Source organism: Mirounga leonina, unplaced genomic scaffold (genome assembly GCF_011800145.1).
Source record: "Mirounga leonina isolate KUSES-001 unplaced genomic scaffold, KU_Mleo_1.0 Mir_173, whole genome shotgun sequence".
In the NCBI taxonomy this organism is placed as follows: Eukaryota; Metazoa; Chordata; class Mammalia; order Carnivora; family Phocidae; genus Mirounga; species Mirounga leonina.
Window position 1 is genome coordinate 40,591,537 of NW_023270447.1, and position 27,050 is coordinate 40,618,586.

The 27,050-nt window shown below is 39.5% G+C and overlaps 1 protein-coding gene and 1 long non-coding RNA gene across 3 annotated transcripts in view; one reads left to right on the forward strand and one right to left on the reverse strand.

Annotated features, from left to right (window-relative positions):
- The window catches only part of PDE4B (phosphodiesterase 4B), a 187,286-nt gene that overhangs the window by 120,717 nt on the left and 39,519 nt on the right, over nucleotides 1-27,050 (reverse strand). The gene's annotated exons all lie outside the window — the stretch shown is intronic.
- Nucleotides 1-27,050, forward strand: part of LOC118019305 — a 90,755-nt gene that overhangs the window by 28,991 nt on the left and 34,714 nt on the right. For both annotated transcript variants that reach the window (XR_004681651.1, XR_004681650.1), the window contains exon 3: nucleotides 6,417-6,452. This is a non-coding gene — a long non-coding RNA (uncharacterized LOC118019305). The remainder of the gene's footprint in view (nucleotides 1-6,416; nucleotides 6,453-27,050) is intronic.

Genomic DNA, 27,050 nt, shown 5'->3' on the forward strand with positions numbered 1-27,050 from the left:
AATCTCTGGTTAAAAGGACAAGAAAGAGCCATAACAATCCAATATGTATTTGGACTTCCAAGGCACCAGTGCATGGATTTTCGCAGCAGGCTAATGGTCTGGGATGGGGCTGCCTTTCAAAGACTGCAGGCAAGCAGGCAGGTGGGCAAATCACTCACACCTGCTTGTTTCTCCTCCTGCCTAGAGACAGAGCTATGCTGTAAGCCAGCTACATTGCAGTGAGTGAAACTATAATGAAAGCTGACTTGCAAACTTTCCTTGGGGGAGATCTATACTAGTTGCTGGGTGAAATAAAGAGCTCCTTTGTGGAGAAGGGCTCCTTTGTGCCACCCAGATCCTGTACAACCGGTAGGTCCTGACGTTGGCTCTGAACTCTTCTTAAGGACAAAGAGGGAAGTTCTTAAAAGGTGAACATGGCCCTACAGAAAGCTTAAGAGTGGGCACGAGCTTTGAAGTTTCATGTGCACTCATGTTATTCATTTGGGATGTATCTGTTCAGCCTTGATGGATATTAAAACACTGAAATACTTTTGTAACAGTTGGCAGCCAGCCGTTGCCCCAGGCCCTCCAGAATTTGCTGGTCTCCCCCGTGATGCAGTAACTAAAGGGTTGGTGTCTGGAACAGCAGGGGTCTCTAGGTTTAGCCCTATGGCCTGCGTCCATTTAATTGGTCAGCGCCATGCAGTAGCAGTCATTAAACATTATGAATGCGTGTTCCTGTGCTAAAATATTAGACAGGCACCAAGTGGGTACGCCGACCAAAGTCTTAGAACTTTTTCCACTGAGAGTTTCCACCAGGCCTCACTCTGCCCTATGTTCTGCTAGAGGCATTCCTGGTGGGCAGAAAGTTTAAGCTCACAAGGCATTACCCTTAAAGTGGATGTCACAAGGCATTCTGTCCCCAGGGTTGGTATATAAGAGGCTTGGTCCTACTGGGTAAGCAGGGACTAGACCTAGACACCAAACTCTCTCTGTACTGTTCCCTTTTGTTTTTGTTTTGTTTTTCTTCATTCTTTACCATGCCTAAACTTTAAACTCCTAGAAGAGCTTGCTGGAATTCAGAAGAAGCCAGGGAAGAATTCTGGTGCAAAGAAGCAGTCTCAGTGAGACAAACGGCCTTTCATATTCCCTGGGGCACTGTTTCAAAGCAACCAACACAGATGTACAACTTAGGAACAAACATGAATCACCAACCAGACACCAGCCCCAGTCACAGCAAAATTAGCGGGCAGACATCACAATACATCCCGCAGATCCAGGGTGGGAGGAGGGGTGTGGGCAAGGGGAAGATTGAGGACAGACCTAACAAGCAAAATGAATAGACCACACAAACTGAAACACAATTAGGGAGAAAATGGAATCTGAAATATCAGAAACAAACACATAAATGGGGATAATTCATTTAGGATGAATTATGTGGGATAAATTTTTTGCGCCTGCCTTAATCAGGACACACATTTCACCTTTAGGCTTCTTTGTATTAAAAAAATCATCATAATACTTTTATATATTAAATAAAACAGACAATAGAGAAAAAAATACCACTTTTATTAGTTTAGTATGTTTCCTTCTGCAAATTTTTTTCCTCTAGACTTGGATCATGATTTTTTTGTACAAGTATTTTCATGTACTGCGGTTTCTGAAATAATCATTTTCCAGGTCCTGGCACTTAATGGTTCACCCAGACACCGTACCATACTTTCTTAAACATTTTCTTTACTGTTGGCATTGCGCTTATGATCTTAAATAATATTATAGTTGATATCTTTGAACCTACAGCTACTGTAATATTTAGATGAGGTCACTCAGATATTTCAGATTAAGAGAGGATGTCACTCGTGAATTTCTGAATATTTCACTGTACTTCCCTGGAAGGGATTGTCCATATCCAGCATGTGGACACAAACAGTATTACCTTTTCTTTAGGTTCGGAGAAAGTCCCAGAAACGGCTCTCTCCTGTCCAGGATTCTGCATGCTACCCTCCCTCATGATTCTGCCTGCTTCTCCCTGCCTGGGCCAATCGCCGTGGGCTGAATCAATGGCTCCTTGTCTAAGACTGAATATTTCAACAACGTTCTCCTGCTTTGTATCTAGAGTCTCAGCTTCTCGAGGCCGTGGTGGTAGCAGGTGACCCTGGGGGTAAGAAGCGGCGCTCCCGGAAAAGGGAAAGCCCTTCCCGTCAGTCTCCAATAAGCCACTACCTTCAAACTTCAGCTCAGGGCACCTCTGCCAGGAAGTCTTCTCTGACAGTGCAGCTCAGAGTTTGGTGTAAACACATGTTCCTCCTCTGTGCTCCCCTTGGCTCCTTGACTGCCATACTTGATCACAGCACGTGCACCTCTCTGCTTAATTCTCTGTTTAACTGAGTCCCACTAGATTCTTATGTCCCGGTGAGAAGGGACCCGATATATTACTCACTTTTGCATCCCAGGCATCTGGGTCAGAGCCTTGTAAATAACAGATCCTCAAAAAAATGTTGGCCGCACTGATTAACGAATACTGCGATTTACTGTGAAATGTTTCTCCTCTCCCTTCCCTCTTCCTGCCTGCTTACTCTCCTCTCGGTTCCCACCGACATGGGCTGTTGTTTCTTTCAAATGAGTCTATAGAGATGTGGCAGTGCCTAATATTTGATCAGCCTTATAAGGCGATGATCTAAGAATACAAGGAAAATGAAAGGAAACAAAACAAAGCAAAAGAAAATGAACTAAAACACACGGCTGTGTTCTCCCTGAACGAACCAATCTTGCATCGAAAACACACTGCCTGAGATATTTGAGATGGTGACCTCTACACAAACCCCATCATGGGAAAAGCCCCCCTATGCCACTTTGTTTGCCCTCTTCAAATCTCCTTCTTTTTTAATAAAAGCGAGAACCTTCTCTGCCCCACACTTTCTCTGCTGGAGGTTTCCATTCCCGAAGAATCCATGCAAAGCCAGCCCCAAAGTGGTGCAAAGAGGGAGCCAGCAGATGGCAGAAGACGGCTACAGCTTCCTCCCAAGGAGGCACCTCCCAGCCTCCAGTCAGAGCAGGTGGGTCTGCGTGCCAGTCTCGGAGGGAGAAATGTGACTGAGGCCTTATTCATAAGCCTAGGAGGAAAAATCAGGGATAAAGAACAGAACCACAAGGTATACATGAAACCTTTTATTAAACTAAGAGAAACTCTACTTCCAAGAATTCAAGCTAAGCCAGGTGATTGCAAGAATTGCCTGCAATTGTTTCCAGGGCTGTTGCTTCCTGACCCCCAATTACCTGCACACACCCCAATTTCTGTGACAAAAACTCATGAAGCATCCTCCTAGGAATAATTCGTTTCTGAATCAGAGGAGACTTTTTCAACTCAGCCCTTCTCAAGGGGAGTCTCTGGCTTATTCTGATAAATAGCTCTACTGTAAAGATCGTGAGCTCTCCAAAGGAGGTTTAAGCTCACAGGGCAGCATAGTGGCTCACCACCATTTAGGGAGAGGGCCCTGCAGTCTCAATTTTGCTTTTCTTTTTTAAAAATGTATTCATTGAGTATCGCGTACATCCCTCAATTTTTACAATTCAGGAAGGCTCATTCTCTTCCTCCCATTTCAAAGACGAGGAAAATGGAGCCTCCAAAATGTAAAACTTCATTTGAAACATTCTGAAGTGTGATCTCCTTTAATGACACCCAGCAGTCTGTGCCCAGGGAGCTCTCCTCCATGTCCCCACCACCCTTCTTGATGCCAGAATCTGCCACGCTGGATTGTATTCCTCTGTTTACCCATCTCTTTCACTCCACTAGACTGTGACCTTGAAGCAGGGGCTGAGCCTCATCCATTCTGTATTCCTGGGGCCTAGAAGCGAGTCTCACGCCAGAAGGCATATAACCAGTATTTGTTAAACGAATGTGAGGATCTCACAGTTTATATTTCTCATCTGACAAAAAGCTTCTTCTACTTGGAATAAAACCTCTGGCAGGTGAAGACTTCTGAGAAGTCCCTCGGTGGAGTTGATAGTTCCTCTTTCCCCATTCTTTCCCACCTCCCTGCAGTATCCCAGGAATGGCATCCTGGGAGTTTTGGCTTTTGAGAACTTGTGTGTCTATGTTTGTGTATAGAATGCGTGTGTGTGGATGGTGGTGGTACATCTGTGAGAAAAATGCCAGGTTTCTTTAAAGTTCTGTGGGAAAATATTTCCCACAATTGGACTTGGAAACTAACATCTTCAAATGTTTGCTTATAGTTTCGATAAACATACTTACGTTGGCCATCAGCTCAGCGTGCTATCTGGTCCCTGCAGGTGGGGAAGCTGCACAGGGGTGTGCATTTTTACCCCCAATGGCAGTGACCCACCTTTATATAATTAATGGCGGCAGGCTGCTGCCAGGCCTGATTTTTAAGGAAGGACTTAACTGTGCAAAATCACAGCCAGCGTGATGTAGAGCCCATGACCTCGCTGCAGGTAGGCAGATCTCCTCTGGCCATGGTTACAGCATAATGCGGTTCTGCCTCAAGAATTCAGTTCCAAAGTCTGTGACTTCCCTCCCGTAGAAGAGGAAGGAGAATGATGATGTTGGGCTCATCTGAATTCTAGAAGCGGCTTCCCACTGTTTTCTTTTCTTCCTAGGGGCTTTGAAAATGACATTCATGGCAATGATCCAAAATTGCTTTCCCCACAGAGAGGTTTAACCAGAGGTAGCTAAGTAATGCTGAAGAGCTCTGGGATTCTGAAGATCTGGCTTCTAGTTCCTGCTCTGTGGGGAAAGAACTGGAAAGAAACAAAGACGCCCCATACTCTGACTCCCACACCTTAGTCTTTCCCCCCTGAAATGAATGAAGAAAAGAATGAGTGAAGATCTCAGAAGATCTCTGAGGCCCCTCTGAGATTAGACATTTTGGAGATAGAAGAAGGATTGGTTCTCAAGTGCGGCCTGATGTGATTTTATATTGTTAATGGTCATTCATTCAACTCATTCATTAAGTGCCCACTATAAAATAAGGCACTGTTCCAGGCCTGAGAATACCACAATGTGCAGGACAGACAAGGTCCTTGTGGGGAGGGATGGACAATAAATCAATCAAATAAGGTAATATCAGATAGTGATAACTGCTTTGAGGAAAATAAAACCTACCAGTGTGGGAGAGACTGGTATGGAGAAGAGTGTTTCTTCCATTTGGGTGGTCAGCAGACCCACTCTATAAACCCCAAAGGTGGTCTCCTGCTATACACCAGGGCACGCCTCTCCCCCCACCCCACTATCTTTCCCAGATGGTGCACTTGGGTTGAGATCTGATAGGGGTAGTGGGAAGGCTGTCCTTGGATTCTTTCCAATTTCCACTTCTGCTCCCTTTGTAACCAAAGACTTTGGTCAGATGATGCTTGTGTTTTAATTTGGTGTCATTTATTAAGCTAGTGATTTAATTTTCCTCCTGCCTGCTCCCTTTCCGAGCTGAGTTAGTTGCTCCATTGTCTCATATAGCTAGACATATATTGATATCTATGTATCTCTACCATAGCACTTGTCCAGCATAATTATTAGTGTCCTAGTCTGCTCCCCAAAACTGCTGTGTTCCTCAAGAACACAGAACATCTTTTTCATATTGTTTTTAGCTCATTGCTAAACGCCATGTCTGTCAGAATATGGGTACTTAATAAATGTCTGACGGATATACCAATGAAGGAATGACTGATCTGGGACCAAGGAACTTTTACCAGCTCCCCTTGATGTACTTCTCCAACAAGACGGGATGTGAGTGGTGTGGGGACACCGAGCTATCTTCTGCTCTCTTCTCTAACTGACCTCTAAAAAGCTAGTTCCACAAAGAAGAACCTGGGGTTTGCTATCAAATATCACCTCCAGCAGAGGGCTGGAATACCTTCCCTGGGGTACTGAGCCCAAGAGAAGGCAAATGGTCCTCTTTGGCAGCAGTCATTCTCATCCCTTGGTGCTGACGGTATCAGAGATCGAAGTGCCAAGAATGAATATTCCTTTTAATGTTCCTTTGGTAGAAAGCTTTAATTTTGCTGAGGAATTTATGTTGCAACCCCTTTCTTTCACTTGTTGTTTCAGATCCTTTCTTGGGTTGTAAACATTTCACAAAAGAAATGCATAAACAAAAATGTAATACCAATACTTCATTTTTCTAATGATTTTATGTGAGTGTCATATTTTTAAAAGCTTTTCTTTTCAAATGCTAAGGAGATTATTTTAATGTGCTCCTTTAATAACTTCACATTGTGTTGTTCCTGTGTTATATGATTTGATGCACAAGGAAAACAGGAGCACAAGATTATTTTAATGTGCTCCTTTAATAACTTCACACTGTGTTGTTCCTGTGTTATATGATTTGATGCACAAGGAAAACAAATGTAAACAATCTTACCTCGTAATTACAAGAACGTTATTTCTAACAAGCTTACAAAGTGCTCTGTCAATCTGTTTCCAGGTAAAAAATGATTTTCAGAAGTATGAATGTTATAAGGTAAGTGTACGTTTCTTTACATGTTCTAATTATCAACCCAACTCTCAGACTTTCATCCACTGAAACCTCCTAAGGGTTAGGATGACTCTTAACAGTAATGGTCACTTTCTGTAGGACAGTGATTCTCAGGAAAGGTAGGGGTCCCCCCAAATGATAATAGTTTCGGGTGAGAATGTGTTTTGTACGTGGACTTTATAAAGCATGGGGGAGGGCAGGGCCCCAAGATTGAGAATGTACTACTCTGTGGCGCTGCTACTCTACGTTGCACTTCGGGTGTACCAATTTCCCTCAGCTCAGGATTTTCCAGCCTACGTTTTCCATCTTTTCTAAAAGATTGTCATAGAAGATATTCAAATGGTCTCTTTTTTTGTTTGTTTGTTTTGTTTTTTTGTTTTTATTTTATTTTTTTTTATTCTTATGTTAATCCCCATACATTACATCATTAGTTCTAGATGAAGTGTTCCATGATTCATTGTTTGTGCACAACACCCAGTGCTCCATGCAGAATGTGCCCTCCTCAATACCCACCATCAGGCCAACCCATCCTCCCACCCCCCTCCCCTCTAGAACCCTCAGTTTGTTTTTCAGAGTCCATCGTCTCTCATGGTTCGTCTACCCCTCCGATTTCCCCCGCTTCATTCTTCCCCTCCCGCTACCTTCTTCTTCTTCTTCTTTTTTTTTTTCCTAACATATATTGCATTATTTGTTTCAGAGGTACAGATCTGAGATTCAACAGTCTTGCCCAATTCACAGCGCTTCCCAGAGCACATACCCTCCCCAGTGTCTATCACCCAGTCACCCCATCCCTCTCACCCCACCCCCCACTCCAACAACACTCAGTTTGTTTCCTGCGATTAAGAATTCCTCCTATCAGTGAGGTCATATGATACATGTCTTTCTCTTTTTGACTTATTTCATTCAACATAATACCCTCCAGTTCCATCCACGTCATTGCAAATGGCAAGATCTCATTCCTTTTGATGGCTGCATAATATTCCATTGTATATATATACCACATCTTCTTTATCCATTCATCTGTCGATGGACATCTTGGCTCTTTCCACAGTTTGGCTATTGTGGACATTGCTGCTATAAACATCGGGGTGCACGTACCCTTTCGGATCCCTACTTTTGTATCTTTGGGGTAAATACCCAGTAGTGCAATTGCTGGATCATATGGTAGCTCTTTCAAATGGTCTCTTAACAGGTATTAAGTATTCCCATTTATATGTTTGTAGCCCTGCCAAAAAGAAAACCTGTTAATTAAATAAAATATTTATTTACAAATATTGTGTCAGCTTCCAGTAGCTCCAAGGCAAGTGAAATTCCCTTCAAGAGAAATGATCCTGATCTGGGAAAACCAGTGATGGCTTCCAGGAATTGTTGCCATCTGGAAATGAGTTCTAGAATTCTGCTTGATACATAGTTAAAATATTATTGATAGGTGGTCACTTTGCTTGTTGGTATATGTTCCAGTGATGGGGGACACATTAAGCTCACGAGACATGAATTTCACTTTCGGATTGATTTCATTGTTTATGACTTAGGCCAGCAAACTTGAATTAATTTTAGTCTTTTGTCCAAACCTTCCCCACCCTCATCCACTTACTCAACCAGTCTCGCTCACTGTGGTAAATGGACCTGCCATCTACTCAGTTGAATGATCCATGATTGATCTCCTTCCTCAAATTCCCTTCCTCTTCTTCAGTTGGCCAAGAAGTTCTATTCATCCTACAACAAAACTATACACTTCATTTTTGCTGCCACCATGATTTCAGTGTATTAAAATCTCATTTGAACTAGAATAGCCACCCTATGAATCTCCCTGCTTCCACTTTCTCCCCCATCCTCCAAACTCTTCTCCATATAACAACAAGAGAAATCTCTTAACATAAAAATCAAATCATGTCATTGCATTTCAAATAAAATCCAACCTCCTTACCATGGATTACAAGTCCCTATATGATCCAGTCCCTGCCACCACCCCTCCAACCTCATTTTATACCACACTCCCCTCTGCTAAGTGTGATTCAGCCTCAGGGGCTTCCTTTCTGTTCTAGGGACTTCCCAAATCCTTTCCAATCTTAGCGGTTTTGCATGTGTGTGTTTTGTTCACTAGTATATTTTATTTGCTTTGAACACTCCCTGGCTCACAGAAAGTACTAAAGAAATATTTGTTAAATTAATAAATAAATGCTGGTTTCCCTGCTTGTTGTCTCCTCTAGTCTTTGCATGGATGCCTCCTTCTCATTCTTTAAGCCTTGGATTAAGTTAGCTACTAAAAAATAAAATAAAATAAAATAAAAAATAAAATAAAAAATTCCTTTCCCAACTCATTATTTGTGGAGGGCCCCTTATCTTCATAGCACCTATTTCAACTTTTTGCTACCTCTATTTGTAAGCTCATTATTTTTTAATTGTCTTCCTCTGTCATAAAACTCTAAGCTCCATGAGGGTCATCTGTTGTATTTACCAATGCATTAACTAGTGCCTAGCACTGGGCCTGGGACATACTGTTAGTTCTGACTAATGTCTGTTCAATAGATTAATGAAAAATAACTGAGTGTATAAGTGTATTAAACACTAACAATCACCTCAGTGATTCCTAGCAGATCCATCTTATTGCTATTTGAAAATAGATACTTCTTTATTAGGAGAAGAGTTCATTTACTGACTTCCTGTCATTGGGACAGCTCCCATACTAATCCTAAGGAAGCTCAAATTTAAAATATCAGTTGATTTAAAAACTTGCTATAGCATTTGTGTGTGTGTGTGTGATTATGACTTGGGCTTATTTCAGAAAATGAGACTAGTTTTCAGATCAAGTTTCACAAGCCATTGGCCTTTCAGAGAGAGCTGCAAGGAGGTGCTGAGGTCTACGTGGAGGCTGCATCCCCAGTTCTAGGGGTTTGAAATGCCATTAGTTAATATTTCAAGAATTTCATATTTTTAAAAATAATTTATACTCTCTTGAGAATGAATAGGCTATGCATCTTTTTGGTGGAGGTGGGGGGCTGGGAGGAATGGCAGATTGGTTTGTTATAGATTCAAAAAATAATCATAAAATTGGAAATCATTGCCTCAGCCTCCGGTCTACTGAGCACTTAATAGTGTTTTACATCAGTTAACATCTGGCCTCCAAATGTTGTCAGTCTTAAACACTGAATCTGCAGACAGCCTGGCATTTGAGTTTTAAATGTGTTCTTTTGGGAAGGAAGGTGGGGTGAGAGAAGGGGGGATAAGAGAAAGTACAGGTGGAAAAATGAGATCCTAGAATCTTTTCTCCTTGACTCAGGCAGTAAAGCTAAAAAAAGTTACACATTTTTTCCTCACAGGTATGGAGCACTTACAATGTGCCCGGCCGTGTATTCAGTGTTTGGTATATATTAACTTGTTTCATTGCTATAGTCACTCTGTTGGGCAGCTGTTCATTTTATTCTATGGATGTGAAAACCCAAGTTCAAAGGGTTTAAATAATTTGCTGAAGATTACTCAGCTATTAAATGGCGGATCTTCGATTCAAACCTGGAAACCCAGTTTGATTGTATCCGTTAACAGATCAATCAACTCACCCACATCAGTAAACATCTGCTCAGTCTTTCCTCTTGTGAGCGTAGATAAATTTTCATGATTGTATCTGAAACCAAGCCTTCTGTTCTGAATCCTGCCCTTTCTCCCCTAGTCCTAGACTGTGCTACTGCATCATCATTTTCCATTTTGCACATTAGCAAACAATCAAACTGTAAAAATTTCTATCTAAAACAAGTCAACCCACAAACAAAAAATAACCACCAAAAAGACTTCCACCAGACATATGAAAGTTGAAAGAATTCATCACCAGCATACCTGAAGTCTCAGAAACATTAAAGGAAATCCTTCAGGCAGAAGGAAAATGATACCAGATAGAAATCAGTATCTATACAAAGGAATGAAGTTTTTGGTTTCTTTTAAAAATCTCTTCAAAATACAACTGACAAGAAGAAATAAGAAATAATAACCATGTACTGTGAAGTTTATCATGTACATAGAAGTAAATCACATGATAGACAATAAGAGCACACCGGCAAAGAAGGGAGAAATGGAAGTATATTGTGGGAAGGTCATTATACTATATTTGAAGTGGTATAATATTGCTTGAAGGTAGACTGGGATAAGCTAAAGAGTTACATGAGAAACACTAAAGTAACCATTAAAATTAAAAAAATGAAGAGCTTTATCTAAGGAAATAAAAAAAGGAAGCATAAAACACTTAATTATCCAAAACAGCAGAAAAGGAGGAAAAATCATAAAATGGACAAACAGGGCAAATAGAAAACAAATAGCAACATGGTAAATATAAAACTGACCATGTTAATAATCCCTTTAAATGTAAACAGCCTAAACACCACAATTAAAAGGCAGACATTTTCAAGATGGATAAAAAAGTATGACTCAACATTAGGCTGCCTGTAACAAGCCACTTTAAATATAAAAACACAAGTCAAAGGAAAAAGAGTGGAAATATATATACCATAATAACACAAATCAAAGGAAATCCAGAATGACTATATTACTATAAGAACAAGAAGATTTTAAAACAAAGAATATTATCAGGATAGAAGGTCATTTCATAATGATAAAGGAGACAGTTGGTAAAGAGGATATAACAATTCTGACAATTTATGCACCAATATATGAAACAGTTTCAAAATACACGAAAAAAAGAAACAAAAAGAAAAGCAAAAAAGGACAAATAGAAAAATCAAGATGTATAGTGTCAATAATTGATAAAACTAATAGAAACCCAATAAGGATATAGAAAACTTGAACAGCGCTATCAATTTAACCTAACTGACATTGATAGAACACTACACCTAACAGCAGCTGATGACACATTCTTTTTAAGTGTACATGGAACACTCACCAAAACAGACAATATTCTAGGCCATAAAATAAGTCTCAATAAGTTTCAAAAAATCCAAGCCATACAAAGTATGTTCTCTGATCAGAGTGGGATTAAATTAGGAGTTAATAACAGAAATATCTCTAGTAAAGCTCCAAGTGTTTGAAACTAAAATTCTAAATAACTCATGGGTAAAGACAAAATCAAAAGAGAAATTAGAAAGCATTCTGACTGACTGAAAGTGAAAACATTACATATCAAAATCTGTGGGATGCAGCTAAAGCAGTACTTATAGGTAAATCTATGGCACTAAATGCCTTTATTAGAAAAGAATAAAATAAATGACCTCAGTTTCTAGCTTAAATTAGAGAAATAATAGCAAATATACTTACCAAAGTAAACATGAGGGGAAAAAAGATAAGAGTGGAAATAAAATAGAGGGAGAGAAAGAGAGACAGAGAAAGAGAGAGAGAGAGGGAATCAATGAAGACAAACAGGTTCTTCATGTAAACACTGCAACTGACAAACTTCTAGTCAGATTTACCAGGAAAAAAAGGGAAGATGCAAAATAAGAATATCAGGAATGAAAGAGTAGACATCAGTACACATTCTAAAGATATAATAAAGACAATAAGGAACCATTATGAGCAACTTTATGCCAATAAATTCTATAACTTAGATGAAATGGCTAAATTCCTTGAAAAACACAAACTACCAATGCTCACTGAAGAAGAAAGAGGTAATGTGAATGGCCTATATGAGAGATTAACATGAATAGGCCTATAAACCTATTACAGAAATTGAATTTTTTAAAGTTTAAATCATTCTCACAAAGAAAATTGCAAGCCCAGATGGCTTTTCTGGTGAATACTGCCAAAAATTTAAAGAAGAAATAATACTAATTCTACACACACCTTCAGAGAGTTGAAAAGGAGGGAATACTTTCCAACTAATTGTTTAAGTCAGCATTTCTCTGAAAAGAAAAACTACAGATCATTTTCCCATAAACACACATGAAAAAATTCTTAAAATTATAGTAAATCTAATCCAATAATATATAAAGAGGTTGACACATTATGATCAAGTGGGGTTTATCCAAGGAATATAAGGTTGTATAACACTCAAAAAACAATCAATATAATTCACCATATTAATATTAAAAAAAACTATGATCATCTTAGTAGATGCAGAGAAAAATATTTGACAAAATTCAATATCCATTTCTGGTAAAAACTTCTAGAAAACTAAAAATAGAAGGGAAATTTCTCAGCCAGGTAAAGAGCATCTATGAAGAAGCTATATCTAACATCATACTTAAGAGCGAAACACTGAGTTACTGCCCCTTGAAATTAGGGAGAGTAAGAATGTCTGTTCTCACCACTTCTACGGAACATTTTACTAGAAGTTGTAATCAGTATAGTGAGGGGGAAAAAAAGATATAAAAGCATCTACACTGGAAAGAAAAAAGTAAAATTGTCTCTATTCATAGAGGAAATGCTTGTATATGTAGAATATTCACTGCAGCTTTGTTATAGTAAAAAACTGAAAATAATCCAAATGTTAACAGGTGAATAGATGAACAAATTGTAGTTGCATTCATACAATGGAATACTGCTTAGCAATAAAAAGGAACAAACTATCAATACCTGCAACAATATGGACTAATTTCAAACTAATTGTTCTTGGGTAAAAGAAGGTAGATCAAAAGAGTACATATTGTATCTTTCCATTTATCTAAAATGCTAGAAAATAAAACTATAGTGACAGCACATTAGTGATTTTTGGGGGGTAGAGCGGTGGTAACAGGAGGGTTGGGAGGAATTGCAAAGGGAAACTTTTGGGTTTGATGGATATGAATTATCTTGGATGTAGCAATGTGAGAGTATGTGTTGAGAGTGTGTGCCCAAATTGTACATTTTAAAAAGCAACCATACTGCATGCCATTTAAACCTAAAGATTTTTTTAAAAAAAGATGTGATTACTTCTTGCTATCCTCAAACTATTGCCTGCTTTCTTTCTTTCTTTCTTTTTTTCCTTCTTTCCTTCTTTTTTTTTTTTTTTTTTTTGCACTCTTTTAAAAGCAGAATTCTTCAAGAAGTTTTTACTTGCTGTTTTCACTCCCCCAACATCTCTGTTCTTCTCAGCACACTATATTCAGGATTTGGTCCACAGCACTTCGTAGGAAATCCATCTTGTCTAGATCATCAGGGTCCTACATCTTGCCCAAACGAACGGTCAGTTCTCAATCACCATCTTTCTCAAAGTGTCAGGAGCATTTTACACATTTATCCTTCTCCTATTTTGATTTTCAAGATATTACCTTCTCCTGGTTTTCTCCCTATTTCATTGGCCTTATCCTAGGGCTTTCATCTCTCCCCAGATTCTACATGTTGGAGAATCTTGGGACTCAGCTCTCAGCCCTGTTTTCTTTATCTATACTCATTTCCTAGGTGATCTTATCATTGCGTTTATCATGGTATAGAATACTGTCTGTTCACCAATGACTCCCTAATGTGTTTAAAACGATGACAACTACAGGAAGAATATGATGAATGGTCAACAGGTTCATAATCTGACTAGATAGAGCTGAAAACCTCAAGAACAGCCAAGGCAATTTAACAAGTAAAAGCTTGAAAATGTGGGATGAATGCCAGGTGCTGTCACAGAGGCTCCCAGACTGTGCTTTCCAGGGGATTCAAAACACTGTCTGCCCTGCCTTTGTGCATCACTGTCCTCAGCTCTGGTGGTAATTTTATGTAAAATGCATCCAATTTCTATAAAACTACTTAGCATTGATTTTGCATCTGAAGAGTTTTAGAAACGTCAACATTCCAAAAATAAATGGTATCATGATTCTATTAGAGCTCAAGCAAAGTCTCCAAGCTTCACTGTTCTTTGCCATTATTTTTAGAAATGAAATCTTCCTGTAATCTAAGTCGATGCCTCTGAGCAGGTCACAGCTTGCCCTTCATCAGGGTAGGCAGCCCTTCTTTTCATTCCGTAAAGGTGGGACCAGTCAATCTTAGGGGATGACCTCCACATTACAGTATCTTTTGGGAACTATGAGGATTCTTTACCTCACACTTGGCCTTCATGGAGAATGAAAACCCTAAATCACTAGGACCAGCTTTAGCTTTTCTTTCCACAGCAACCTTTTCAGAAGAGGTATATAGCATCAGTGTTTTGAAGTGAACAGAGAAGTCCTTTATAACTAATATGAATTCATTTTCTTCTTCAGATATCAATTCCTATTCATGCCTTGTTATTTTGGAAAGAGCATTGTTCCTTTACAAATCCATCTTTTCAATAACAGAAATAATGATTGCCTCCAAATATAAGTAGTTGAAGAAACCCATTTGCAAAGTACTTTCTTCCTTTCAATTGCTTTTCCTACAATCCTGTCTTTGGACTGACTCACTCACATTTAAACCAGTCACTTGAAGGACTGATTTATTTGCTAGAGATGTCCCCTGAATATTTTGTCTCAGCTCTGTCAATAATCCCATTTCCTCATTTTATCTTCTCACAGCCAATTCTTTCAACATAGATTTCCTCTTTAATACTCAATTATGTTAACTTACTGGTAAATTACTCAAAGATCCACCAAAACATCAGTTTCAGTAATCAAAAGGACAGAGGGCTCTTCACAAGGTGTTTTTGACTCAAATATTTCTGACTCATGGATGGATGTACTATGTTCTGTGCCACCTCAATAATGTGGCATTACTTGGACAAATAAAAAACACCACCTTATGCAGCCTAGCTGTTTCTTGCATGTTTTCTTCGCAATTTTATAAGTGAGTCACTTCTTCAGTATTCTTCAAATGATTTTTTTTTTTTAATTGGCAGCACAAAACACAAAGTGTAATCTAACTCTCCTATGGCAAAACCTCTAATGCATCACTACTGCAGACAGAAAAAAAGTTCATATTCCTCTGTCCAATAGTCAAGGTCCTAAGGGTGTGATTTGAAAGGGTGTGCCCTTGACCTTCTAAGCATATGTGCTAGGATCTCTGATATATACTCTAACAAAGCTAAAATATACACTTTCCCAGAGTTATACTTACTTTTGAGTTAAACTCACTTCTGTTAACGCTCATCCTATTTCCTCTAGAATATCCTTTCTGACATTTCCACAAATCTAAATCCATGTGTGAGCAAGGGACAAGGTGGGGGATAGAAAGCACTAGAATTAGGGAGAATTCAGGGGCTCTAATAGGGGAGCAACTGTCTAGATACTGTTAAGCTGCCCTGTGGGGTCAGCCCCATTAAGAAATACCTAGAGTGACTCAAAGGCTCCTATATAGAGAGGGAAATGATTGCCCTGGCAAAGATCTGCTTAGAAGCAGTTTAATGTAATGCATCGGGTCAGGCAGAGGCTTTGGAATGAGGCAGATCTGGTTCTGAATAGAAGCTCTGCCATTTGCCAACTAAAGGGCCCTGGATTTAACTCCCCTAAGCCTTAGTTTCCACATGTGTAAGACAGTGATAGAAGAGAAAGCTAAAGGCCTGCCTTGAGGATGAAATTAAATAATATGTGTAAAGATTTAGATGTTTGGCTCTACAATTCACTAGTCCTGTCAGTGCAGAACAAATGCAATAGAACAGAAATGGCAGTATGCTTTAGTTAGACAGAGGGCCAGAGATTTTTACCTGCCCCCATTCCTGAAATGGAATTCCCCAAGATCTGTAGATATCACAGAGCAGACCCAAAAGTTCTTGTGCGGCCCTGGGAAGCAGTTGAGGTGTGAAGTAGGAATTCCCCTAGGTCTGTGTGGGAGTGCTGGGCCCCCTGTAACAGAGGCTCTGGGGAGGATGGCCCAAAGCCAGGAGGCTGAATTGAGTCTTGGAAGATCAGCAACTCGGGAAGAGCCAAACTGTGGATGACAGGCACTGAACTGGCTGCCCCAGAGGCTCACACAATCTTTGTCTCCTACTCTGTTTTGAAGATAAGAGTGTCCAACTGACAGTTTTGGCCAATGATATGTAGGCAGAAATCTCTGGGGAAGCTGTTCCTTCCCAAATCTTGGGTCAGACACATGAAATTTACATTTTTGTAGGTTAAAAATAGTTGAAAGTCAGATATTTCAACCCAGAGAAGACAAATCTTACTCCCTAAGAGAACTCTATCCTTTGCTCCTTGTTCTTTCCTCTTTATTTTTCTGTTTGGAGCGGGGGACTCAATACACAATGAGTATCAATCTAATGGCTTTGAGGATAAGTACCATGGTGGCAGAAAAGATGATAAAAGGATCCCGAATCTCAGGACAGCAGTGAGTGAGATGAGGCCCTGGACTACCTACCCCTGAAATTCTTGTTGTATAAGACAAACACAGTCCTAACTGTTTAGCCACTGTGGTAGGTATCTCATTTGCAGCTAGAAACAATGCTAATTGATGCCATGGTGCTGAGTTAGCAAGCAGAGGATGGCTGGACCTTTCCTGAGTGGAAGAACAGACTCCAGAGAAATTGGCTTCAGGCAGTATAATTTCTCTGGGGATGACCAGCACATCTGGAGTAGAAATAAACCTTATGTTGTCTTAGAGGCAACATAGTATGAAGCCTTTCCTGGAAAAGACAAGAAGGGAAAAGGAAGGGGAAGATAGGGAAGGGAGGGAAAGTTAAAGGAGAGAAGGGACACAGTACTAGGGAAGCTGCAATTTTAAACAGATGGTAGGTTAGCAAAGATATCTGATGGAATTTCTGGGATATTTGAGTGTCAAGCTAAGGAAACAGGAAGTGAAAAGGTCCTAAAGGCAAAAACATGCTTGTGTATTTGAATATTAGCAAATAGGCTAGTGTGGCTGGAGCAAAGTGAGTGAGGGAGAGAGGAGCAGGGGTTGAGGTCAGGGGGCCATTTCTTAGAAGTCTTCCATAAAGCGTGTGTGAGAAAGACAGGGACCAATGAGAACTGGGAGGCTTTATACTTGAGCAATTAGGATGCCCAGGACGCCATCATCTGAGATGAGGAAGTCAATAGAAAGATCAGATTCTGGACATGGGGGTAAAGATTAAATCATGTTGAGTTTGAGATGACAGACATCAAAGAAAAGATGTCACATAACAGCTGGATATAAGAATCTGGATATAAGAATCTGGAGAGAGACATATTTCAGGCTCATATGAATGTTTCCTAGATTGATAAGTCAGGGGTAGTCTGTGCAGATGTGCACATTTTTCAAAAAGTGAAAAATAAATTTGTGTTTTCATCCATCTGTTCTCAGTCTCTTTCCTGTATATTGATATTTAGCCAATATGGTTGATGTGAGGTGTTTGGGGAAGATGAGGTGAAATAATGTATACAAAGGGCATATCTCAGTATAGATACTCAATAAATAATACCTAATATATATTGTGTACTTATATTTTTCCAGAGATTTTGTTAAGCACTATGCATAAATCCACTTATTTAATCTTTATAATCAACTGATAAAGTATATAATATTTTAAACTCATTTTATAAATGATGATACCATGGTTCAGACAACTTTAAGAATCTTGCTCAAGGTCACAGAGCTGGTAAGCAGAACAACCTGGATTCATACAAAGATCTTTTTATTCCTGACCCAATGTTCTTAACCTACATCTACTCTAGCAGAGTTACAAACTCAGAAGCCCTCCGGGGTAATGTAAATTTATGCAGTGACTCCTATATCCAATGCCTATTCATAATTTACACATTAGTGTCTAATAAGCACCTTAGACTCCACATGGCCCAAACAGAATCCTTTATTTTTCCAACTAAATGTGTTCCTCCTTCATTCCTTAGTTTCCCACATCAATTAATGACATTGTTCATCTGCCTAGTTGCTTAAGCCAAAAACCCAGGAACTGGCCTTGATTTCTCTCTTTCCCTCATCTGATGCATCCAATTCATCAGCAAGGCCTAATGGCTCTATTTCCAATATTTATCCCATATTTGTATAGTCTGTTCACATTCACAGTTCCAACTGTCATTTCAAACTACCATTATCTGGATTTTTTTCAGTAGTCACTGGTTTTCTTATTTCTAGTCTTGGCCCCTAGAACCTATTTTACCTACAGAAATCAGAATAAACTTAAAAAAAAAATAAACCAGACCATGCTTTAAAATTTTCTACAGCTGTTCATCACATTTAGATAAAATCCAGCATCCTTACTAGAGCCTATAAGATTCTCCCTAATCTGTTCTCTGCTACCTCATTTTAAACTAGTCTCCCTCTTATTCATATTTTTTAAGACTCTATTTATTTGGGAGAGAGAGAGAAAGAGAGAGAGAGCAGGGGGAGGGACTGAGGGAGAGAGTCTCAAGCAGACTCTGCACCGAGTGTGGAGCCCGACACGGGGCTCGATCTCACAACCCTGCGATCATGACCTGAGCGAAATCAAGAGCTGGCCGCTTAACTGACTGAGCCACCCAGGCGCCCCTCCTTATACTTTGGTTGCACTGACCTTCCTTTTCCTTGAACAAAGCAATCTCTTCCTGCCACAGGGGCTTGCACTTGCTGTTGACTCTGCTTACCTTCCTCTGTCCCTGGTTCTTCATATCATTGAGGCCTCAGAGCAAATATCATCTCAGGAAGGCCTTCCTAGTCCACTCAATCTATACTATCTCCTCCCACAAACACTACACATCACATCATCTTATTCTATTTGCTTCATTATTTACTTGTCATTATTTGAAATTTTTTTTATTAATTTATTTCTTTGCTCATTTTTTTAAAGAAAGACTTTTTTCTACTTTAAATTCAATTAGCCAACATTTAGTACATCATTAGTTTCAGATGTAGTGTTCAATGATTCATCAGTTGCATATAACACCCAGTGCTCATCAGTCTCTCTCCCCTAGAATGTAGGCCTCATGAGATCTGAGATCTTGCCATCTCTTGTTCCCTGCTATATCTCCAGGGCCCAATATAGTGCCTGATACACAGAAGACCACCAACAAAGATTTGTTAAATAAAATTCCTTGATTATAAGATAATGGGGAGTAATTGTTGAGGTCTTAGTGAACTGGATGCATCCTCAGCTTAAAGAAATGTAAACCTAAATTTCTTTAAAATACTTTGTTGGCCAAATCAAAAGGTCTGTTAGAATTTATAATCCCTGCACTTCACCACTTCACCTCCTGACCCACCCTCACTAATTCCATAAGGTTGAAGACCTGAAAACTCACAAACAGAATGACACTGAATTTCAGTATGCAAATGAGCAACTTCTTCCCAGCAAAATATTTTCCCCCTAGATCTGTAGTGATTTCCCCAACAGAAGAAATCATTCAGCCACCTAGTTTTTCTTTAAACATGACACATACAGTGAATGAATTACTTCCCCTTAGTGGGAAGTTTATTGATGGGAAATGTTACAAATCTATGAAAAAAAATTTGTTTTCAAATGAAAATAAGAGACTAAAACCTCCAATCACCAGGAAAATGAAGTAAAACTGGAGACTCAAGACCAGTATGAATTAACCTAAGTTAAACAGAGGGTGATTTTTAAGAGATTTCATAGCTGGGTTAAGCATCAAATAGACCTTTTTCTGGTAGCCAGGCCCAAATACTCAGGTTATAGTTTTTAAAACCCAAATCTAGATTAATCCTGGCTGGAACTGTACATGTCTTGCTTCAAAGCCCATCAGAAGGGAGCTGGTGTATCTGTACCCAAGGAGGGAGAGGCCTTCTTCACTTAACTCAGTTCAAATCCACTTGATGAATGTAAAGGAACTCATTTCACTCAGGGTCTCACATTATAAAATGTGAGGGTAGAAAAATATTTAAGCTAACATTAAGAAGGCAGTAGTTCTCAGAAATATTATGTACTGAGTAGAGTAAGATGAGGATTGATAATGCACTATAGGTTTGGAAAAAGGGAGAATACAGATGATGTGGTTTCTATTTGAGGATAGTTTGCTAAAGCCTGATTGAAGTGGGTTGAGGGGAGAATGGGAGGTGAGAAAATAAAGACAACCTTCTAAAAAGTTTTGCTGGGAAGGGGAAGGCAGATGTGAAACAGTCATCGGCGGGGGCCTGTGGAGTCAATTTGGCTTCTTTACTGTCATGCTCGAGTGTCTGAGAGATGGAAGAAATGATGATCAAGGTGAGGGAGGAGAAATACAGGTGCAAAGTCCTGGAGGAGGCAAAACAGGATGGGTTCCAGGGTGCAGGGGAGAGGCTAGAGTTTGGGAAGTTACATGAATTAGCTCTCCTGTGATTTCTTCTATTGTCTCAGTAAGAGTGAGATAGATGACCTCTCCTAGGAGAGAGGACCCGGCATGAAATAGTTGTTTTAAGAGAATAGGAGAGTGAACTGACATGAAATACACAGTAAAATTGCTGAGTAATACCGACCACTCATCTGAGATTTGCAGTCATTAATTTAGAATGAGCTCAAGGAGCATGGCTGAGTATTTTTCTCCAGTCATGTCCAGCTGCTCTGTGCTGAGGCTGAGTAGGTTAAGAGTTGGTCTAACCAGTTCTAAAATGTGGCTGGTGAGTAGGGCAGGCACCTAAGGGTATTTATAAGGGAGGAGTTTTAATGTAAGCCCTGAAATCTAAGCTGAGTAAGGAAAGAGATGGGGGCTATTTGGGAGAAGAGTTGAGGGAAGTAAGGGACAGTGAAAAGGTGATAGGGTCAGTGAATTGGAAGACATCATGGGGTACAAATCTAAGCAGTGAGAAACAGAAAGAAGAGCTGGAAGGATAGATAGTAAGAATCTTACAGTAGGACACTTAACATCAAGATTTCAGAGATGGTTCAATCATTGCTAACTAAAAGATCTAGAATAAATGGGAGAAAAGATGCTTAGCTGGCTTGGAACAAAAGATTATTCAAAGTGACAGCAAAATAACCATAAGACAAGAGTACTGAATAGATCGTCTGCATGGATATGGAAATGATACCAAATGATGACACAGTTTCCTAGTGGAGAGAAAGAGTGAGTCAGGTGCTGTAGTATTCAGTGAATTAGAAAAAGTGACCCAGAGGGGGATGGATGACTACACCCAGGAGGGATAGTGGGTGGTATAGTCTGATGGCATGTACTTCAAAGGAGCCAGACTTTTGCAAAAGAAGGGCAATAAAATGGTCCCTAAGTAGCAATGAAGAGTAAGGACAACCCCTCCTCTACCTTAGGTCCTACAGTGCATAGAATATGGGAGAAAAAAAGGGTAGCTATCTCTTGAGAACAATGCAAGGGTAGCTCAGTGGCCAAGGGAGAGCCAAGTGTCAGTTACAGCAAAGAAAGGGAACAATCACCTGAGAGACGGAGAATGCAGGAAATCTTGATTCCTAGACCAGGAGTCCCAGCAGCATCGTGGAAAGTAACGTTAGAGGAGATTAGTTTATATTAGGGGATGTGTCGGGCCATTTGGACCTAAATGTCAGGGTGACTATGGGAGGTTTGGACTACTAATGGTAACTGAGGGAAACAGGAATGTAAGAAAGGAGAGAAATGTTGACAGAGGGTGGGAGGATCATAGGGAGGAAAGGAGACAAGATTTTGGACCTTAAGTTCCTCAAGTATCCTATCTGTTTGACTATCAAATCATAGAATAGGAGAGATAAGGAGGAAAGAACATAACATATAATCAGGAGACTTAGTACTACGTATGATTCTATCACTTAATTGCTACATGACTTGAGAGAATTTGTATAATACATTTAATCCTAAATTATTTACTCTATAAAATAGTTATCATACTGCATATCTCAGGGTGTTGAGGCAAAGATTAATTGTATAATATATTTTACTTTTTTTATAAAAAAATAGAATACAATGGATTTATTTGTTTGCCAAGTATGCATTTCCCATTTTTAACAATATCTCAGTTCGCCATTAAGCAATTTTGCCTTCCCCATTAGAAAAAGTCAGCTGACATAAAAAGCAATCAGAGACCCTACCAAGACCAAACAAGGATCCAGAGTATAATCCTGGCTGAGTTAAACAAGATGCCACATCCTTAGAATTTAAATTCCCCCTACAGGGACAAAGAAGTTAAAAATGGCCAGAGTTCCTTTCCTTCCTAGTGGGGTAGTCTTTATCAGATGGTTCTGGTTGGAAGGCCTTTTGCGGAGGGGGGCCTTTCTGGAGGATCCTGCTCCTTTTCTCCAGAGCTGCCTTTATTTTTGCCTATTTCTGGGGCTGGCTCTCCAGGCTTCCAACAAGTTTAGGAGCTCGTGATATCTTTTCAATAAATTCCTATTTGTTTAAGTTAGTCACAATCAATATCTTTGTAAGAAACCAAAGACCCCTAAGTGATATATTAATGCATTTTATATAAGTATTGTCATTGCTACTTCTAATACTTATAGCAGTGAAAACGATATACCTGTTTACCACTTTAGACATAAATAACCAAGGCTTAACTGGAAAAATAAATGAAGATACCAACTTCATTGCGTTCCCTAGAGCCCTGGCAACATTTTCAACCTATTCTCCTTCAAGGAACTATCAATTCCAATCAATGTTATTACCCATCTCCAGAAAGCTCATGGCAACAATTTTAAGACATCTTTCTAAACCTCTAAATTTGCCAAACCAGTCACAGTAAATCCAAGTCTATGCCATTAAATAATTGTAGCACTGGCAAAGGCAGTTTAAGAATGTGAGTGGGGAAGGATAAATCACAGATAAAAAGATAAATTAGCTATGTGAAAGAGCAATACTCAAGAAAGGAGCATGCATTCGAATTTATAATGCAAAAGGCTCCACAGTCATCATCCATCTTAGCCTGCACGCAGAATACAAGGCTACTTTGCAATTTCAATAATCAGTTTTGATAACTAATATCCACATTAAAAGCCCCTCAACTTCATACTGCATTAAGAGGATGCTAATGTGTCAGGCTCCTGAGTGTCTCTCACTTTATCCTCTGGAACTCATGAAGAGACAATTTGGAAACTTTAAATCTTTTTTCTCCCTAATGGAAGGGAGATGAGGCTAAGAGAAAAGTACCTGAACAAAGAAGTACTGAATATAAATCTAGAGCTATAATGCTTTGAAGTAGAAGGAGATCAAAGAACATTCTTGTTAACGGCTACTCAGCTCTTTTCTTACTATGGTAAGTAAAACATCCAATCTTGTGAGCTTTTTAGCTGCTTAGCCTCAGACCACCTCCAGGACTCCAGACATTTCCTGATCACCTACTCCCTTCCTTTTACTCAGTTTGTCCGGTAGTCATTAAGTAACTTTTGCCATCCCTTGGAACTTTTCCTCTCGAATCTGGCTTGGAGTATATAGCTTCCTCAGTCCCAGCTCCTCAGCCCCATGTTGCTTTGGAAGGTAAGTAGGCAGGCCTTTCTAATTTTAAGAGTTTTGATGCTAATCACTAGAGAAAAATGTCCAAGAATCACAGATATAACAAACTAGAGAAATGATAAAGTTTCCAAAATTGTACGAAATCTGTGGTCTCTGGTCTTTCATTTCTAATTCCCTTGCAGACGTGGTAACTGGAAGTCCTACTGTGTTCCTGTTCTTTGATTTTGTTATTAAGGATGAGGATCATCTCCATCCCCATCCTTTGCCTGATCCCGCTTCTCCACAAGGTTATGTAAAGTCCTTCTGCAACAATAGTCTTCTTGTCAATGCTTGACCTACAGATGCCAACTGTAATTTTTGAGAGTGTAATTTTTAGCTAATGGAAATGAGATCATTGAGGAGTTTGATTTGGATAATTTGGTCTCTATATTGCAATGTCAGATGAAGTAACACCTCTTCAAATGTCACTGCCCAGCCCAGAAACCATTAAAACACCTTCACCATAAAAATGGGGTATAGAATCCAAAGGTAAACCAGAGACAAAGGAAGGTTTAAATACTGTGCTTTGTGAGTTTCTCTGGATTTCAGTTTTCCCCATGACTTGGTCTTCACCATCACAGGAAGAATAGAAACAGCACATTTTGTGCCCACAACTGAAACCACAACTTAGGAAAACACTATTACATGTGAAATGATTTGTGTCAACTATAAAATCTCTATGATGGTTTACTAATCAGTTTTGACCTCTGTGAAACTTCTCTGGCACCAGGTCAAAGCAATGGATTCTTAGTAGCAGCCAAGAAATCTGGGTGAGAAACATGTCACTTACATTATGATATATTATGTGTCTTCTTGTACCAGCTACCGATAGCTGCCATTACGCTGCCATTGTCCCTGGGCCATGTTCCAAAAGAAACAATATTAGAGGAATAATCTTCTAATGACTTATCTTTCCTGAGCCTATATTTAAGAGAGGTCAGACATGACTAACTTCTGCGCTTGTGAGAATGGGGGTCCTTCATACTGACATCCCCTGAGAGGTAATTTGACTTTATTTACTCAATCTGAGGAGACAGAAATACTGATGTTATTAAATGTCGTTGTCAGAAATGGTGAGCATTAGTAAATGCAATGAGAGCATGACTTCTCTATAAGAAAACATAATTGAACCCCATAGTTAAAAACCCCCCAAAACAGATTTTTTAAAAGATGCCCATTGATAGTCTTAAAATTCCAGGTAATCAATCAACCAAAATTTCCCCAATTCTATCAAATGCCAGGACTTATGCTAGGTGTTAAGAGTGCTAACATGAATAAATAGCAACCCTGTTTGCAAGAGCATTGTAGTCTAGTGGTGGAATAACATAAACACAAGGATCTGACAGAAGATTTCCTCCAAGATCACAACAGTTCTGGAGCATAGGGAAGAGGTCCCACAGCAGTCATGGAAATATTAAAATTTGGCGCACTGGAGGTAGGGTGGTAAGCATTGACATTAAAAAAGACTGATTGTCTAGGAGGATCATAACTTTTTGGCAAAGGGAAATATGACCATTAAGGAGAAGAAACAGCAGTAATCACGAAGCAACAAGTATGGCTAATGAGTTTATCTCTGTGTCTCCACCCTTCACACTTTCCAGACAGTTGAGAAAGAGATAGAGAGAGGCTTTTGGGCTTGTTCCACAATGGAAGCCTCAGGACCACTCCCAAACCCCACTCAAGGAAGCCAGTAAATTCCTCTCTTGATGGCTATGTTATCGGACTTTGTGAGGATACTTTCTCTATCATTGCATTTGAGATCTCAGCTGACCCTGACTGGGAGTATCCTAGTTTCCTCCTTGTCCTCCATCTGGTGGTTAGGAGCTACTATTTTGGATGCACACATACATTTCCCATGCACTGGATAGTATATCACTATCTAATTGCACCCAATAGCCTTTACAGAGTGTTTGGCATGTTTTTACCAAGCTACTGTGCTTCCCTCAGTGTTCTCCCTGCCCTTAATTTCACCCCCATCAATCCATCTGATAAAATGTTGTCAGCTTAATCTTTCTATAATCCATTTCTAACTAAGTTGCTTCCTTCCTCAACATCCTTCATTGTCTTCCCATTGCCTATCAAAATCCTCACCAGCCAATAAAAGTTCTCTATAATCTAGCCTCAAACTGTACTTTCCAGGTGGACATTTTTCGTGTTTTTCTTCTTGAACCTCAACCAGCAATGACACAGAACTTCTCCAACCCCATGTGTACAATTCAGTTTCTTGCCTCTGGATTTTGCCTGTGATTCCATTGCTTAGAAGGAACTTTTTCTCTCTCACTCTTCAATCCCAGCCATTATGCAAGGCTTTTTTCAAATGCTGCCTCCAGAAAGTTTTCTCATAATACCTCAAATATATTCTATGATTTATATGCATAGTAGCCTCTGAATTAGTTTAAGGATATTCAATAAACAACTACCAGTGTATACCATACTATTCATAACACTTAAAATTTAGACAGTTATCATTAAGCAATTCTCTGTATAATTGGAAGAGGGAATATAAAGAGTTTTTTTTTTTAAGATTTTATTTATTTATTTGACAGAGAGAGACACAGCAAGAGAAGGAACACAAGCAGGGGGAGTGGGAGAGGGAGAAGCAGGTTTCCCGCAGAGCAGGGAGCCTGATGTGGGGCTCGATCCCAGAACCCTGGGATCATGACCTGAGCCGAAGGCAGACGCTTAACGACTGAGCCACCCAGGCGCCCCAGAAGAGGGAATATAAAGAGTTAACAATCTAATTTTACTCAGCAAATATGATTGCTGTTCCTACTTGATTTCAGGCACACACAAAGCTGTATTTTTCAGAAGTTCAAATGCAATTTCCCCTTAATTTTATTTTCTTATCAGGGTCACATTAGAAGCAATATAATTCATTTTCTCTCTGGAGTTGGAAACACAGTGTCAATTTTATATCCTCATCATTGGTTATCTTTTGGAAAAAAACTGTACCACTAAAGTTTGAGGATGAGGGTATAATTTGTAAATAGAAGAGAAATAAAATGGAATCATACAGGATAGACTCATAAATTTAGGTTTAAGAAAGTCTAGTGATTTCACAAATTAGCTGATAATCTGGTAACTTGAGAAGTTACAAACATCATATTTTTCCTTATCTTCTAGAAATTATACCAAGTGTGTTGCCATTAATTACTACTGAAAACATGGCCAGAACCTCTCACCTCACTCTTGTGTTTACATCGTGTAGGGAGAGCAATTACAGACCCACACAATTTTAGAGAGTTGGATCTTAGAAATCAGGAGTGACCCAGTGGTTGTCTACCAGCACTCCTTGGGGACTTCTGAGGGTGAACCTAGGTGGGTTTGGGATCCAGGAATATACTTAATAGGACCCCAGGGGTCTTCTCTCCAGGCTTCACTAATTTTATTTAAGTTTCTAAGTAGAACCTTATTTTTTTACGGTTACTATGGTTAAAACAAT